This window comes from Typopeltis vanoorti, chromosome 8 (assembly GCF_054136105.1).
Source record: "Typopeltis vanoorti isolate ZY-2024b chromosome 8, IOZ_Tvanoo_1.0, whole genome shotgun sequence".
Lineage (NCBI taxonomy): Eukaryota > Metazoa > Arthropoda > Arachnida > Uropygi > Thelyphonidae > Typopeltis > Typopeltis vanoorti.
In genome coordinates this window covers 66881096-66898879 of record NC_143556.1, presented here as the reverse complement: position 1 = coordinate 66898879, position 17784 = coordinate 66881096, and the positions used below count along the sequence as shown (strand labels likewise).

Below are 17784 nucleotides of genomic sequence, written 5' to 3'. Positions count from 1 at the left end.
TAAGGTCGAAACCGGTGTGGGTAGTGGCCCTTCCATAATTCATAGCACTATACTTGTCCATAAGGATATGTGCTTTGCATTATGGGATACTAAGGCAATTGATGGGAAGTCATTAGCCTCTGTATACAAGTAGCCGAGTTGTGAAGTTACTTCATGCACAAACTTTGTTTTGCCTGTACTTCAATAAAGGATGAAACCAAGAATGTAATATCTTGGCATGTTTAATTTATAGTATAACCAAGTGAAAAAAAAAACTTTCAACATCTGTCTCTGATCCAGAGTATTTTAGTAATAAAATATGACAACTTTTGACCACTTGTATATGGAAATATGACTTCTTATACACTTCAGGGTCTGGCTCCCACTGATGAGACCTCAATAAAGGTTGAAACTGGTCTGGGTAGTGGCCTTTCCCATAATGCATAGTATTATACTTGTCCATAAGGATATGTGCTTTGCATTATAGGGTACTAAGGCAATTGATGTGATGTCATTAGCCTCTATATATAAGTAGTTCAGTCATGAAGTTACTTCATGTACAAACTTTGTTTTGCTTGCACTTGGATAAAGGATGACAAGAATATTATTTCTTGGCATCTTTAATTTATAGTCCCATTAACCTCCTACTTGTAATTTACAAACTTTACAGGGAGTACAATTGCACCATTGGAGAAATGGCCATCCTTTTCTCAGCCACATGAAAAGAAGGTATCAGTACAGTAGATTGCATTAAAGTACTATAAGAGCTGATAGAAAAGACCAACAAGTAGACTGCCACTCTGCTTGGCATTTATTGACTATGAGAAAGATTTGATTCAATAAGAACATTGTCTTGCTCCATAGACAGCTACATTAGAATTATTGCCAACATGCGTGAGAATGTGACAGTAAGAATCATGCTTTTTGAAGGCATGAAGCCTGTTAAATTGGGAAAGGAATATGCCATGGCGATACCATATCACCAAAGCTTTTTAATGCAGCACTACAGAGTATTTTTCTAACAATGAATTGGGAAAGAAAAGGAATCTAAATTAATGGAGACTACCTTACCCATCTGTGTTTCGCTGATGACAGTATTATTTTTGCTAATATTCCACTTGAATTACAAAACATAATTTGGGAACTAGCACAAAAGTAAAGCGGTAGGACTGAAGATGAACTTGGAGAAGACTAAATGATGATGGCAGAATCCAGAGAGAAATAAACTTATGCGAAACTGGCATGGAGTGCATTTGGTAAAAACCATAATATCTTTAAGAGTACCCTGCCCTTATGTCTAAAGAGAAAAACGTTTAACCAACGTACCGTACCAATTCCTACCTATAGATCAGAGACTCGGACCGTTATCCAGAGAGACATCTAAAGGCTGAGACCACTCAGAGAAGCATGTTGGAAATTACAAGAGATAAGAAACACAATATATCGATAAGAGGAATGGTCAAGAATCAAAGATGTCATTATCCATGTGAAAACCTTAAAATGGAAATGGGTAGGCCGCATTACTAAAAGATCTGACCACCAACGATGGACTACAGAAATTATAAACTGGACCCCCCCTCCGACTGTAAAAGACTTAGGAGATGACCATTCAGCCAGTAGCAGGATGGAATCAGGAAACACATTGCAGTGTCATGTACCAAACGGAGAAATCTTGTAAAGACCTTCATTCAACAGTGGATTGAGTGGATAATCAGTGTCACACTGCATGTGTGTGTGTGTGTGTGTGTGTGTGTGTGTGTGTGTGTGTGTGTGTGTGTGTGTGTGTGTGTGTGTGTGTGATATAAATAATAATAATCAGCTAATGCCTTTTATTCCATTTCAGGGAGTAGACGAGACCTTTACAAACCTATCTAGCTTTTGAAGATTGAGTGGGCAGTTCAATCTTTACCGATAGCCAATATGAGATAGCTGGCCCATGACTACCACTAATTATAAGCGGCACCCAATGAAGAGATGGGCAAACAAGTGTTGCCATCTCTTGGTACTTAACCCTAACAGGTTATGTTACTTTCTGAAATAATGTGGGTTCTATAGTCGATTTTCTTGAGTTTACAGGATGAAAAACCCAAGTTTCTGGGAGAAGAAACCCACTTGCTCATGCCACAGATCAACTAACTCAGGAACCGATCAAAGAAAAGCTTTCAAAAAGTTTTTCCAGTGATGTTACATATTTTTATTCATGTGAAAATATAATCATACATATCATAGTTTCAGCTAATTGATTTAGCTACATTTACATTTACACATTTACACTCATCTAACACATCTTGAGATACAGATGCCACTAGTCATGTGATGTGCTATTTCAGCTGAACAATTTCCTGTAAGGAAATATTAATCATGTCAGTTATGAGCTACAAATTTCATCATAAAACACAACCTGGACATATGCTGGACACATTATGCATAGCACAATCATTCATTTTCATATGATCATCATATATTTGATATGACCTGCAGAACCAGGAGAAGCATATGTGGATAGAGCTGTATTCATGTACAGCTCTATCCATATAAGCTTCTTCTGGTTCTGCAGATCATATCAAATTACTAACTATTATAATAATGGAATTAACTCACGTAAATTATTCTTTATTCGTAGAATTTTCACCTGAGTATCACAGGCATCATCAGTACAGGTACAAGGCTAATTAACCAATAACTGTTATATTCACAAAGCAACACCTAAGTAGCTAAGGTTAAATTTTCTAAATTTATTTAATTATTATTATTTAGTTATTTAATTATTAAATAATTATTTAATTATTCAATTATAATAATTAAAAAAAATAATTTTATTTATTTAATTTTTTATAAATATATATATGTGTATACAATTATATGTCAGGAAAGATTTGCTGCTTTATAAAGTACTATCTCCCACAAGGGGGAAGGACGTAGACCATCGGATCTGTTTAGGTTAGGGTAGTGAAGTAATGTGTCATGTGTTTCTTTGTATAGCCGTTCCATTAGGAACCAACTTTTGTGAATGACTTTTGTCTTGTTCCACTTAACTCTATGTCTGCTGTTGATGGCATGCTTTGCAATTCTAGATTTGGGTTCAAGGTATTGGATGTACGACTGGTGTTCTTCTAACCGGACCAGAGCAGATCTTCCTGTTTGTCCGAAATATGATAATCCACACGAGCAAGGAATCTGGTAGACATCTGGATAGCTGAGATGTGGGAGCTTGTCCTTTGGAGGCATTAGGAATGTGGAGATTTTTCTGATGGGTCGAAAAGCCACACAGATATTTAGTGGTTTTAGCACCTTAGCTATGCATTCACTAACCCTGTGTACATAACGGATAGGTATACATGTAGGTTCTTCTGTACTTGAAGAGGATGCTGGAGCACGACTACTTAAAGCTCTTTTTATGAAGGACTTCTTATAGCCATTGGATATGAAGGAGGAATTAATATACTGTAATTCTTTTTGTAAAGGTTCTTCTGAAGAATAAAAGGAGTTGGCTCTATGAACTAGTGTTTTTATAGTACCTGCCTTTTGCCTGGGATGGTGATGAGATTCAGCGTGGATGTGCTGGCCCGTATGAGTCTCTTTCCTATAGACTGTAAACTGTAGATAACCATCTGGTTGGGGAAGAATCTAGAAAGGCTAACTGCTTATTTACTTCTAGGGTGAACTGGATTCTTGGATGAAGTGCATTAATTTTTGAGAGAAACTGTTGTAGTTCTTCTGAGGTGCCCTTCCATATGGCAAAAACGCCAAATGTTAGGTCTGGGTGTAATGTTCTCAAAGATACGCTGTTCGAAATGCTCCATGAAGTAGTGCAATAGCAAGAGATATTGGATTACCCATTGCCCCTTCAATTTGTTGGTATAACTGGTTTTAGAAGGAAAAATAACCGGACTTTATTACAAATTCACATAATTTGATAATGTCTGGAAGAAATTCTTGGTGTAGTAATTCTATGATGTCCGCCAATGGAACATTCGTAAATAGTGAAACAACGTATGGACTAATCATAATCTCCGAATCGTCTAGATGCAGATCGGAAATTTTATTTCTGAAGTTGACAGAATTTTTTATATAAGACCTAACATTTAGTTTAGATATGTGGAAGACATTTTTGCCATATGGAAGGGCACCTCAGAAGAACTACAACAGTTTCTCTCAAAAATTAATGCGCTTCATCCAAGGATCCAGTTCACCCTAGAAGTAGAAGTAAATAACCAGTTAGCCTTTCTAGACCTCTTGATTCTTCGCCAACCAGATGGTTATCTACAATTCACAGTCTATAGGAAAGAGACTCATACAGGCCAGTACATCCATGCTGAATCACATCACCATCCCAGCCAAAAGGCAGGTACTATAAAAACACTAGTTCATAGAGCCAACTCCTTTTGTTCTTCAGAAGAACTTTTACAGAAAGAATTACAGTATATTAATTCCTCCTTCATATCCAATGGCTATAAGAAGTCCTTCATAAAAAGAGCTTTAAGTAGTCGTGCGCCAGCATCCTCTTCAAGTACAGAAGAACCTACACGTATACCTATCCCCTATGTACACGGGGAACGCATAGCTAAGGTGCTAAAACCACTAAATATATGTGTGGCTTTTGGACCCATCAGAAAAATCTCCACATTCCTAATGTCTCCAAAGGACAAGCTCCCACATCTCAGCTATCCAGGTGTCTACCAGATTCCCTGCTCATGTGGATTATCATATTTCGGACAAACAGGAAGATCTGCTCAGGTCCGGTTAGAAGAACAACAGTCATACATCCAGTACCTTGAACCCTCTGGAATTGCAGAACATGTCATCAATACTAGACATGGAGTTAAGTGGAACAAGACAAACTCCATTCACAAAAGTCGGTTCCTAATGGAACGGCTATACAAAAAAACATGTGAAACATTACTTCACTCCCCTAACCTAAACAGATCCGATGGTCTACGTCTTTCCCCCTTGTGGGAGATAGTACTTTATAAAGCAGCAAATCTTTCCTAACATATAATTGTATACACACATATATATATTTATAAAAATAAAAAAAAAAACATTCATTTTTTTAATTTTTATTTTATTTATTATTTTTTTAAATTATTAAAAATAAATAATAATAATTAAATAAATTTAGGAAATTTAACCTTAGCTATTGTTGTTTATTTTTTAACGGTATATATTAGAATACAGAAAAATAAGTAAATAATTAATTTATTAACTTATTGCTGATATTTCGCTGGTGTTATAACCAGCATCTTCAGAGCAGAAAACAATAGTTTGTCACAATACACGAGACTATAACAACATGATGTAATCACCGGACTAGTTAAACAAAAATTGTAGCAGCAACACAAAGACTAGAGACCTAATTTTGCTGCCCTCTATCTAAAAAAAAAAATTGCAGCTATCACATAAGACTAGAGTCCTAAATAGAGAAAAAACCGGTACTAGTTTTTTCTTAAGATGACTGTCTCCCAGATTTTAGGCAAATTTATACAGCCATATTTGTTGAGATTTGGAGTGTGTTTCAGGGCTTCTGCTGCCTCTAAGAACAATCTCTCCGACTTGTAAGAGCTTCTATGCAGTACTTTGTGTTCTTCCAGTTGATCCTGTGTGGAGGTGTTATTCAGAATATGGTCTGCTAGGCCTGACTTGCCATAGTGATAATGCTGGATGTATCTTTTGTGTTCGTTGATGCAGATGTTCACAGTTCTTCCTGTTTGACAATAGTAGGCTTGATTACATGAGCAGGGTACTTCGTAGACTCCTGGATGTGATAAAAAAGGTGGAATGCTGTCCTTGGGTGAGCGAATAAGGGTTGCTAATTTGCTCCACTGTAGTTCATGTTTATTAAGAGTTCTTGAAATCTTTTCGGATCTGCCTTTAATGTATGGGATAGTGACTGTTTTGTTGTAGTTCTCTGTGATGGATAGTGGGAGGGGTTTCTTCGGAGCGTTTGCCATTGGTCAAGAAGGTGTGGCGTAAGTGAGCCAGTTCAGCAGCAAGAGTATCGTCATTAGAACAGATTGCTCTCGCTCTGTGGGTTAGCATTTTTAAAATGCCATATTGTGGAGAAGGGTGATGGTGTGATTGTTTGTGTAAATATCTCCCTGTATGTGTGTGTTTTCCAAAAACTGAAAATGATAGGAACCATCTGGAAGACGTCTGATAAGTGTATCCAGGAAGGGCAGACAGTTATTAACTTCCCGTTCCATTGTAAAGTGGATTTTTGGATGTTGGCTATTTAAATGCGCTAAGAATGTTTTCAATGTCTCTGGGCTATGTGGCCAAATAGCAAGCACATCGTCAACATAGCATAGCCAAAGTGTTGGTTTGAGAGTGGCTGTATCGATTGCTAGTTTTTCCAGGTGTTCTATGTAAAAGTTGGCTGGGGGGAGGGAAGGGGGGAGCCCATGGCTGTCCCATCTATTTGTTTGTATAATTTCCCTTTCCATGTGAAATATCCTGCATGTATTGTGAATTTGAATAGTTCAAATATCATGGGGGAAGTGTGACTTCAGTAGATTGAGGGTTTCTATTAGTGGTACATTTGTGAATAGTGAGGTGATATCAAAGCTTACCATTAAGTCTGAGCTTTTTAGGGTATGGTAATGTAAGATGCTTTTTAGGTGGGCTGAATTTTTGACAAAGGAGGGAGAATTGTTTGTGAGGGTTATAGCCAGTGGGTTATAGCCATTGGCCTTCTTGGCCAATAGCTATAATCCCCATACCACAGAGAACTACAACAAAACCGTCACCATCCCATACATTAAAGGCACATCCGAAAAGATTTCAAGGATTCTTAATAAACATGAACTACGCACCACATTCAGACAGTGGAACAAATTAGCAACCCTTATTTGCTCACCCAAGGACAGCATTCCCCCTTTATCACATCCAGGAGTCTATGAAGTACCCTGCTCGTGTAATCAATCCTACTACGGTCAAACAGGAAGAACTGTGAACATCGCATCAACGAACACAAAAGATACATCCGGCATTATCACTATGGCAAGTCAGGCCTAGCAGACCATATTTTGGATACCCCTGCACACAGGATCAACTGGAAGAACACAAAAGTACTGCATAGAAGCTCTTACAAGTCAGAGAGATTGTTCTTAGAGGCAACAGAAGCCCTGAAACACACTCCAAATCTCAACAAATATGGCTGTATAAATTTGCCTAAAATCTGGGAGACTTCATCTTGAGAAAAAACTAGTACCGGTTTTTTTCTCTGTTTAGGACTCTGGTCTTATGTGATAGCTGCATTTTTTTTTTTTTTTTTCAGATAGAGGGCGCCAAAATCAGGACTCTAGTTTTTCTGTTGCTGCTACAATTTTTGTTTAACTAGTCCGTTGATTACATCATGTTGTTATAGTCTCGCATATTGTGACAAACTGTGTTTTTGTGCTCTGAAGATGCTGGTTATAACACCAGCGAAATATCAGCAATAAGTCAATAAATTAATTATTTACTTATTTTTCTGTGTTCTAATATATACTGTTAAAAAAAATAAACAACATGTACGACGAACACATAAGTCTGTCCACACGTTTAACCTTAGCTACTTAGGTGGTGCTTTGTGAATATAAATGTTATTGTTTAATTAGCCTTGTACCTGTACTGATGATGCCTGTGATACTCAGGTGAAAATTCTACGAATAAAGAATAATTTATGTGAGTTAATTCCGTTATTATAATAGTTAGTAATATGTCTACTCATGGTATTTCCTTACTGAAACTTACGTGGGCTGTTCAATAAGTAATAAGACTAATTTTACTGTGGCGAAACCACTCATCACAATATTAATTTCTGTGGAATAAAGAAATGTTGCTGTCTGTATTAACAAAAGTGGTTGATAGATGGCGTATACGGGCTGATGTGCCAGAGTGTCACATGACTAAACACAAGTGCTCATCAGCGCGTCTACGAGGTGCGACCAGTCTTCGAAATGGAAGCATCCTAGGAACAGCGTTATGCGATTAAATTTTGTGTGCGTTTGCAAAAATCGGCATCGGACACTTTTAACATGATACGTGAAGCTTTCCACAATGAAGCAATGTTGAGGGTAAGTGTTTTTTGCTGGCATAAAACTTTTAAGGAAAGAAGGCAAAATGTGGAAGATCTTGAACGTTAGGGAAGACCTTCAGCATCCATCACAGAGACAGTGACCAACACAGCAGCGATTATCATCATGCACGTCAAAAGGAAGCACGCTTCCTTTTGACGAATGGCTTCTTATTGCACCACGATAATGCAAGGCCACATATTGCTAGTTGTGTAGTACACGTTGCAGAACAACAACACAGATATCCTACCACACCCTCCATACAGTCCTGATCTCGCACCATGCAATTTCTGGCTGTTTCCTCAACTCAAGAAACCACTAAGAGGCTGCCATTTCGAAAACAACAAAGCATGTGTAAAAGTTGCGGAGGCGGTTTTGAAAGAACTCTCAAAAAACGGACTCTCACATGTGTTTAAGAAGTGGACGCAACGTTCGGACAAATGCATCGCTTCTCATGGTAGTTACTTAGAAAAAGACCATGTAAATGATGACGATTAAAGGTAATCTGTTTTCTGTATAAATATAGTTTTATTACTTATTGAACAGGCTACATATATATCAAGATTTCACGGAGAGTCTACTTCCAAATGATGTGCCAGATACGGTAAAGTATTAGTTAAGAAGGCGAATTGCATTAACAGAATAGTATTCTTAAAGCGATGTAAGTTGGCTCAGGTTATTCCTACTTGCTGTAAAATAAAAGAAGTTTTTAAGTCTCAAAGATCCCATCGGATTTATATAAAGGCCAGTAGGTCACTGTTAAATTGTCAGCTACAAGAAGCAAAGCAATCTCTTACCCTTCTGAACAAAGAAATAATAGACATCGAGAACGCTATGGAACCAATCTTAAAGACGGAAAATTTTAACACTGTTTTACGCATTTCATCAATGTCATACTGAAAGGTTTTTAATGCTTCCTGTGATAGATTGAAATGCAAGGTTTGATTCACTGGCGAGCCACCCCAAATCTAGTAATACTGTCATTGATACAGATAGAGTAGTGATCAACGTATCAGGCCGCCCACTGACATACAGTGAATGTTTCATTCTGTCAAAAGGGCATAATTTTGCCGTTGCTCCGAATAAAGTACCCATAATAGACTTTTTCCATAGTATAGACAGAAGTATTCGATCCTTACCCCAAAAAACAGCTAACAGAACAAGATTCGGGTGTGCAAAAATTATTTTTAATGCCAAGCCTCTGCAGCCGAACCTATCGTATGCTGGACAAAAAGCACTGACATCACTAAAAAATAACAAGAATCTAATTATTGCGAAAGCTGACAAAGGGAAGGCTGTAGTCATCCAAGACAGAAGAGAATACGAGAGAAAAATATCACTGTTACTCCGCGACTATGCGACTTATAGGCCCCTCACTTCAGATCCTACCGGTAGTCAAATAAAAAAGCTTAATGCCCTCATAGAAAAAATATCGATATGGGATGAAGATAAAAAGAAAACACTAAAGACCTCCTTCGGGTGCTCACCGAGATTATATGGTCTTCCAAAAGTACATAAGCCAGGAATTCCATTAAGACCGGTTGTAGACTGTATAGGTTGTCCCACTTACAAAATATCTGTGCACTTCAGAAATAAAATTTCCGATCTGCATCTAGACAATTCGGAGATTATGATTAGTCTAGATGTTGTGTCGCTATTTATGAATGTTCCATTGGTGGACAGCATAGAATTACTACACCAAGAATTTCCTCCAGACCTTGTCAAATTATTTGAATTTGTAATAAAGTCTGGTTATTTTTCCTTCATAAACCAGTTATACTAACAAATCGAAGGGACAGCAATGGGTAATCCAATATCTACTGCTATTGCCAAGTACTTCATGGAGCATTTCGAACAGCATATCTTTGACAACATTACACCCAGACCTAACATTTGGTTCAGGTATGTGGACGACATTTTTGCTATGGAAGGGCACCTCAGAAGAACTACAACAGTTTCTCTCAAAAATTAATGCACTTCATCCAAGGATCCAGTTTACCCTAGAAGTAAATAAGCAGTTAGCATTTCTAGACCTCTTGATTCTTCCCCAACCAGATGGTTATCTACAATTCACAGTCTATAGGAAGGAGACTCATACAGGCCAGAACATCCATGCTGAATCACATCACCATCCCAGCCAAAAGGCAGGTACTATAAAAACACTAGTTCATAGAGCCAACTCCTTTTGTTCTTCAGAAGAACTTTTTCAAAAAGAATTATAGTATATTAATTCCTCCTTCATATCCAATGGCTATAAGAAGTCCTTCATAAAAAGAGCTTTAAGTAGTCGTGCGCCAGCATCCTTTTCAAGTACAGAAGCACCTACACGTATACCTATCTCCTATGTACACGGGGTTAGTGAACGCATAGACCACTAAATATCTGTGTGGCTTTTCGACCCATCAGAAAAATCTCCACATTCCTAATGTCTCCAAAGGACAAGCTCCCACATCTCAGCTATCCAGGTGTCTACCAGATTCCCTGCTCATGTGGATTATCATATTTCGGACAAACAGGAAGATCTGCTCAGGTCCGGTTAGAAGAACAACAGTCATACATCCAGTACCTTGAACCCTCTGGAATTGCAGAACATGTCATCAATACTAGACATGGAGTTAAGTGGAACAAGACAAACTCCATTCACAAAAGTCGGTTCCTAATGGAACGGCTATACAAAGAAACATGTGAAATATTACTTCACTCCCCTAACCTAAACAGATCCGATGGTCTACGTCTTTCCCCCTTGTGGGAGATAGTACTTTAAAAAGCAGCAAATCTTTCCTGACATATAATTGTATACACATATATATATATTTATAAAAAAAAAAAATTATTTATTTTTTTATTTTTTTTTTATTTATTATTATTTTTAATTATTATAATTGAATAATTAAGTAATTATTATTTAATAATTAAATAACTAAATAATTAAAATAAATTTAGGAAATTTAACCTTAGCTACTTAGTTGTCGCTTTGTGAATATAACAGTTATTGTTTAATTAGCCTTGTAAATGTACTGATGAAGCCTGTGGTACTCAGGTGAAAATTCTACGAATAAAGAATAATTTACACGAGTTAATTCCGTTATTATAATAGTTAGTAATATGTCTACTCACAGTATTTCCTTACTAAAACTTATATCGTATCAAATATGTGATGATCATATGAAAATGAAAGATTGTGCTATGCATAATGTGTCCAGCATATGTCCAGGTTGTGTTTTCCACTGAAGCACTTTACATGTGTGGATAAGTTGATAAACAGAACAGTTGTATCTGGAGAATGAGGAGTCCATCTTGCCATGAGGTCAAAAGAGAGATAACCCAAAAGTTAACATTTGCAGCAATCTTGTGAATAATAGGATTGGCAGGCCATTCTTCACTATAGAAAAATATATGCCTCGTCCATGTATATTTAGTTGTTCGTGACACCAGAGGACTGCCAGCCTACCCTCATATTCTAGCAGGATGAGATTTCTCCTCACTCGTCTGGTAGTGTCTGCTTCTTTTTTTTGATGATATTCCCTGGATGGATAGAGAGATTGACCCATTCCTTGATTATTGAGATTGCTTGACCTTAGCCGCCTGCTCGGTTTCTTTTTGGCAGTAACACCTTCTGTTCAAAAAGAAACCGAACTTTTGATAAAAATAAAACACAGGCCAATTATAATTATTCAAATCATATATTTCAATCAATATACTCTCCCTCAACTTCGATACAGCGTTTGGCTTGATCAATTAATTCATTAATTAGTTTTTTATATCGGTTTTTGGGATACTGTTGAGGATCTTGGTTACTGCTGCCTGAACGTTTTCAGTGGTGTCGTATTATTATTATTCAGGCCTTATTGGAGTCAAAAGACTCATCGTGGGAGGTCCTTCGTTAGAAACACAAAGTCTATCAAGACTCATCAAGGGGAGGCCCCCCCCTTAAGAAACACAAAATCTATCATACCACTCCTTGAACTCATTGACCGTTCTCGCTCTCACCACTCTATCAGGCAATGCATTCCATGGTTCAACCACCCTCCAGTCAAAGAAACCACTCCTCACTCTCTTGCTCACATTTTCCTTTCGTAACTGCCAGGGATGGCCTCGTCATCACTCCTTCCCGCTGTTCAACCAAGCTAAAGAACTCCCCAGTGTCCACCCTGTAACCACCTCTCAACAGTTTAAAAGTCTCAATCATATCACCTCTCCTTCTTCTATCCACCAAACTCTGCAGTCCACATTCCCACAGCCAATCCTCATAACTATCATTGTACAGTCCTGAAACCATCTTTGTTATCTGCCTTTGTACCCTTTCCACAGTTAATTTATCCCCTTCAAATCCTGGAGACCAAATCTGAGAACAAGAGATCTGGGATTGATGATTGATAGAAACCTGAAATTTAGGTGACATATAGCAAAGGTGGTGAAGGTAACACAGAGGATTGCTGCAATAATGAGAAGGACACTGACCCGCAGAGATAAAACAGTTATCATTCCGTTGTATAAGACACTTGGACTATTGTTCTCAGATTTGGTCCCCAGGATTTGAAGGGGATAAATTAACCGTGGAAAGGGTACAAAGGCAGATAACAAAGATGGTTTCAGGTAAATGTAAGTTCTTGAGGTTTGGGAAACATCGATGGGACACTGCATACTCTTTCGGAGGAGTTATACTGAAGGAAGTAGTGGAGAGTCCCATCGATGTTTCCCAAACCTCAAGAACTTACATTTTGCTGCATTAAACCGATACCCCGATTCATTTGCCCATCTGTCTAGCTTATTCAAATCCTCTTGCAGGTCTGCTGCATCTGCACTATTACTAATAATCCTTCCCAGCTTTGCATCATCAGCAAACAACTGAATATCCCCTTGCAATCCACTGACAATGTTATTGATATAAGGTTAAACAATATAGGTCCCGGTACTGGGCCCTGTGGGACACCACTTGTAACCCTTTGCTTCCTTGAAACTGTCCCACCATACACAACTCTCTGATACCTATCGGACAGCCAATCCTGAATCCAGTTGACCAATCTGACATCTAGACCCATGTGCTGCAACTTAAATATCAGCTTATCATGTGGCACCCTGTCAAATGCCTTCGCTAAGTCTAAGAAAATGGCAGTATATGCCTTTCCCTCATCTAAGGCTCTTGTAACTTTATCATAAAAGGCTAGCATATTGCTAAAACAACAACGCCCTTCACAAATCCATGTTGACTCTCACAGATAACATTACCCTCATATGCCTGATGCTGTATACGGTCCTTCACTACTTTCTCCAAGATCTTACTAACTACCGGTGACACACAAACTGGTCTATAATTAGACACTTCCAGTGTGCTACCATCCTTATGCAATGGCACTATCTTACCTTCCTTCAATTCCATGGCCACCTTTCCAGCAGCCAGACTTTCTTTGAAAAGCCAGGTCAAAGGCACTCTCAATTCCCTAGCACATTCTCTCAAAACTCGTGGTGAAATACCATCCAGTCCCACAGGTTTACTGACATTCAGAGTACTCAGTATTTGAAACACACTCTCCTCCTGTACCTCTAAACCTCGAACCTGCCTAATCCTCTAGCATTAAAACTGACTCTTCTTAGATAAACTACTCCAATAAAGTGTTCATTGAAGAATTCTACTATGTCCTCTGCATCAGTCACTCTATTCCCATTTTTATCCCACAATATCATTCTTCCACAGTCATTTCTCCTCTTACTGGCCACATAGCTAAAAAATTCCCTAGGATTTTCTTTGGATCTTAGGGCCAATCTCCTCTCATATTCCAGTTTCGCTTTCCTTACCACACTAGTCACTCTTTTGGCCTGCGTATTATATTCTTCATGCATCTTCTCTTCACCTGTCTCCTTATATCTCTTCCACAGCCTCTTTTTCACATGCAGTTCCTGTTTAATATTGTTTGTCATCCACTTTACTCCAAATTGTGTCCTCTTCTTCACTCGTGGTATACAACTTACCATTGCTGCTAACAAATATTCTTTCATAATTTCCCATGCGCTAATGATATCCCGGCCTTCCAATTCCTCCCTCCATGAAACTTCCCCAAGTTGTCATCTTAGACTGTTATAATCACTTGCCTTATAATTCCACATATTCCCGTCTCTTTGATACTTCTTCATGTCTATTCATTTTCCAAGTCAAAACCATATGGTCACTCTCTCCAACTGGTAGGAGAGATGTTAACCCAGTTATTATCAACTCTTCTGATGCTATAACCAAATCCAAAACTCTTGAACCTCTTGTTCCCTCTATTACATGTTGCCTAAGATATTTGTCCCTCAAGAATTCTAGAAATTCCATTCCCTTATTGCTACATGCATCTTCCTCTCCCCAGTTTATACTACTGTAGTTAAAATCTCATATAACAATCATTCTTCTTGCACTTGCCAAACTCCACTGTCTAAACATTTCCTGGTCCCCGTCCTCTGTACTCCTGGGTCTGTAGCAACACCCCACTAAATATCCTGTCTTGCCTACCTCTACCTCACACCATATGCTTTCAGAATCATTAGTGTCACTGCCTTCCACAGTCTCCACTCCTAGAGGACATAGGTCGTCACTTATCATAAGCAGTACCACACCACCACGCTTTCCCTTCCTATCCTGCCGAAAAATGCTGTATCCAGCGACTTCTATTCCTGTTATTATATCCTCTTCTGTCAGCCACATCTCAGTGATTCCAATAATTTTTGGCTAGGCTGATGCTATCTGCGCCACCAATTCCTCTCCCTTATTCCGGATACTCCTGGCATTAGTATATAGCATATAAATTCCGTTGTTTCTATACCCAGCATTATCCCCTCTAGACTTCACTGGGCTCAATGTTACCTGATATTGTTCCTCTTCTCCCAAGTACTCATTCCCTCAAGAGGCCACCCCTGCTACCATCCTCCCTGGGACACACTGACTTTTTCAGAACAGCAATCTCTCCAGGTGCCTACGTCCTTCCTCATTCAAATGTAAGTGGTCTGTTGCATACAATTCTTCTCTGTCCTGAAACGCACTCCAAGCATCTACATATTCCATTCCTCTCTTGTCACACATTCTAGCTATTATGTCATTCAATATTATTGCTCTTCTGCTCATTTCATCTTTATCATACCTAGGCAACATGCACACTATTTTTCCTCTCTCTGTAAAGAGAGAGGAAAAATAGTGTGCATGTTGCCTAGGTATGATAAATATTATATAAAAATAGTGTGCTTCTATTTGTAAAAATCCAGGCGTGCCTGGATTTTACAAATATTTACCTGCCAGGTTTAAAAATACTCGAAAATTCGCATATGAAATTATATCCATGTTTGGAAGTACTTATCGGTGTGAGCAGTTATTTACAATTATGAAGGGAAATAAGTCTCCTGTCAGATCCAGAATTACTGATGTTCACCTTGGATCAATTTTGAAAGTAATCACTGCGAACAAGATTTCCCCCGAAGTAGGAAAGAGATAGTAGCAGAGAAGAGATGCCGAGTGTCAGGGAGAAAACATTAATTTTATCGTTGTTCTTGTTCTTTTTTTTACTTTTCAAATTAAACCTGCATTTTTATGAAAATTGAAGTTTTTGTTTTTTGCGGCCCACATAAACTTAAACCTCGTATATTTGGCCCGTGTTAGCCTTTGAGTTTGACATGCTTGGCCTAGACAAAGCATGATTGTTGAGGGTTTACTGTGGCAGAGCATAAGATTTTGGACTGAAAGATTAAAACATATAATTTTTTTCTAAGTGATGGTCCCCATCTGTGTTATTACACTAATGAGACAATACTGAAAAAAATGGATAAGACTAGGAATTTGGTACTAATGGTGAACATGAAGTTCAGAGGAAAAGAGGAATATTGCAAAAGTGAGCTAAATAGTGGAAAAGCATTAACAAGTAGGGATTAGAAAGCTGTTATTCCTCTTTATAAGGCTTTGATGTGATCACATTGAGACTATACTGTCCAGATTTGATTGCTAAGGTTTCTTGATAATGGGAAACATTCCACCCATATAGACAGTGTGCCCAAATCTCGCTAACATGACATATCCTCCACCCTCACCCTCACACACACACACACACACACACACTTGCTGCACTAATCTGATTCCCTCCTACTGCAAATGGCAGAGTAGATGAAAGCAGTATTATTCACCGACTGATTATTTCTTTAAGCGATAAAGAAATAATTTGTGGCATGAAAGTTTCTTTTAATTAACACAAAAAACACAAGGAATAGGTAATATTATTTATTTAAAGCCATATATTTCAGCCTGAATATTAGAGGCCAGCATTAGTAGTGACAATAGTTAATTACAAGGTAAAACATGAATAATGGATTGATATGAAAAAATAAGAACGGCATGATGTTATACATAAAACGACACAATGGTATAACTGAGGGAATATTGCAATATTAATTATTCATAAGCTATTTAAAAACTTTAGTGATGTGTGATTAGAATAAGACTTTCTCATATCTAGAGAAGCAATCATTCTGATTTAAGTCGAATGGTGAAGTACGTCCTCAGCACTTTCTTTAAACAAATGTTCAAATTTATACTGACTTGATGAAATAAGCATGTTTCTTCAGGCCTTAGGATATTGTGATCTGTATCTATTCAGTGCTGTGCCAAGCCAGATTTCTTAGATTTACTATTGCTAATATAAGATTAGTGTTCTTGTATCTCTTTTCTGCTGAGCATCCAGTTTGTTTAAAGTAAGAACAGTGACAGTCACAAGGAACTTGTTAGACACCAGGAGGAAGAGCCAAAGGAGACTGTTTATCTTTGGAAAATGGAAACCATGCTGATAATTTGTTGATAGGAAGAAAAGTACTAAATTGTATTTGTTAAAAATTCTGGAAATAGGATCTGAGATGCCAGAAATGTAAGTGATTTGAACTCAACATACTGTTCCTTGTTATTTCAGCTAGGATTATAGGAATTAAAAAGCTGTTGTGTTTTTCTTTCTTGAGAAGCCATTGACTTTCATATATTGTTTGATGTTCAAGAGTTCCTGCTGAAATAGTTGAGGTATAGAACAAATAGTATGAGCATGTCGTAATCAAGTTTTTATAATTCCAGTCTTCTGTGATAGATGGTGAGCTGATTGCTTTCAATGTAGCATCTAGTGAAAGTTGGCTTTTTATGGAATTAATTACGCTCATAAATGGAAGTAGTTAATTCACCTGATGGCAAGCAGAAGAGTAGAATATCTAAAAAGGATAATTCGTTGTCTTTTTACATTTTTATAGTAAATTTGATTCAGATTGTTTATATTAGATTAAAAAAAAAAGTAGGCAATGTTTCTTCATTATAAGCCAGATAGCAAAAACATCATCTGTTTGTTAAAACCCAAAATGAAGGCTGAGGAGTATGGATGAGAAAAGAATGTCTTCTAAATGTTGTAAATGAAAGTTAGCAAGTGTGGGGGAGAGTGGCCTTTCTATTGCAGTTCCTTCAACTTGACTCTAAAACTTATTTTGACAATAAAATATCCAGAGTTAATAACAAAGACAAATGATACCAGTAAAGGTGTAATGTATCCTCAAGAGGAACATAGTGAAGTGAGATTCTATATCAGTGGGTTCTAGGGAAACATTTTTTACTTTATCTAGAAAATCAGAAGAATTTTTTATGAATTAGTGGCAGTTACTAATCTGAGCTTGCAATATGTAGGCTAACAATTTGACTATTTGGTAATTAGGTGAATCTATGCAATCAACAATTGGATGAAGAGGAATGTCTTTCTTAGGT

At 37.6% G+C, this 17784-nt stretch overlaps 1 protein-coding gene across 12 annotated transcripts in view; it reads left to right on the top strand.

Moving 5' to 3' along the window:
* Positions 1-17784, top strand: part of LOC150104068 (USP6 N-terminal-like protein) — a 615889-nt gene that overhangs the window by 421170 nt on the left and 176935 nt on the right. The window lies entirely within an intron of this gene.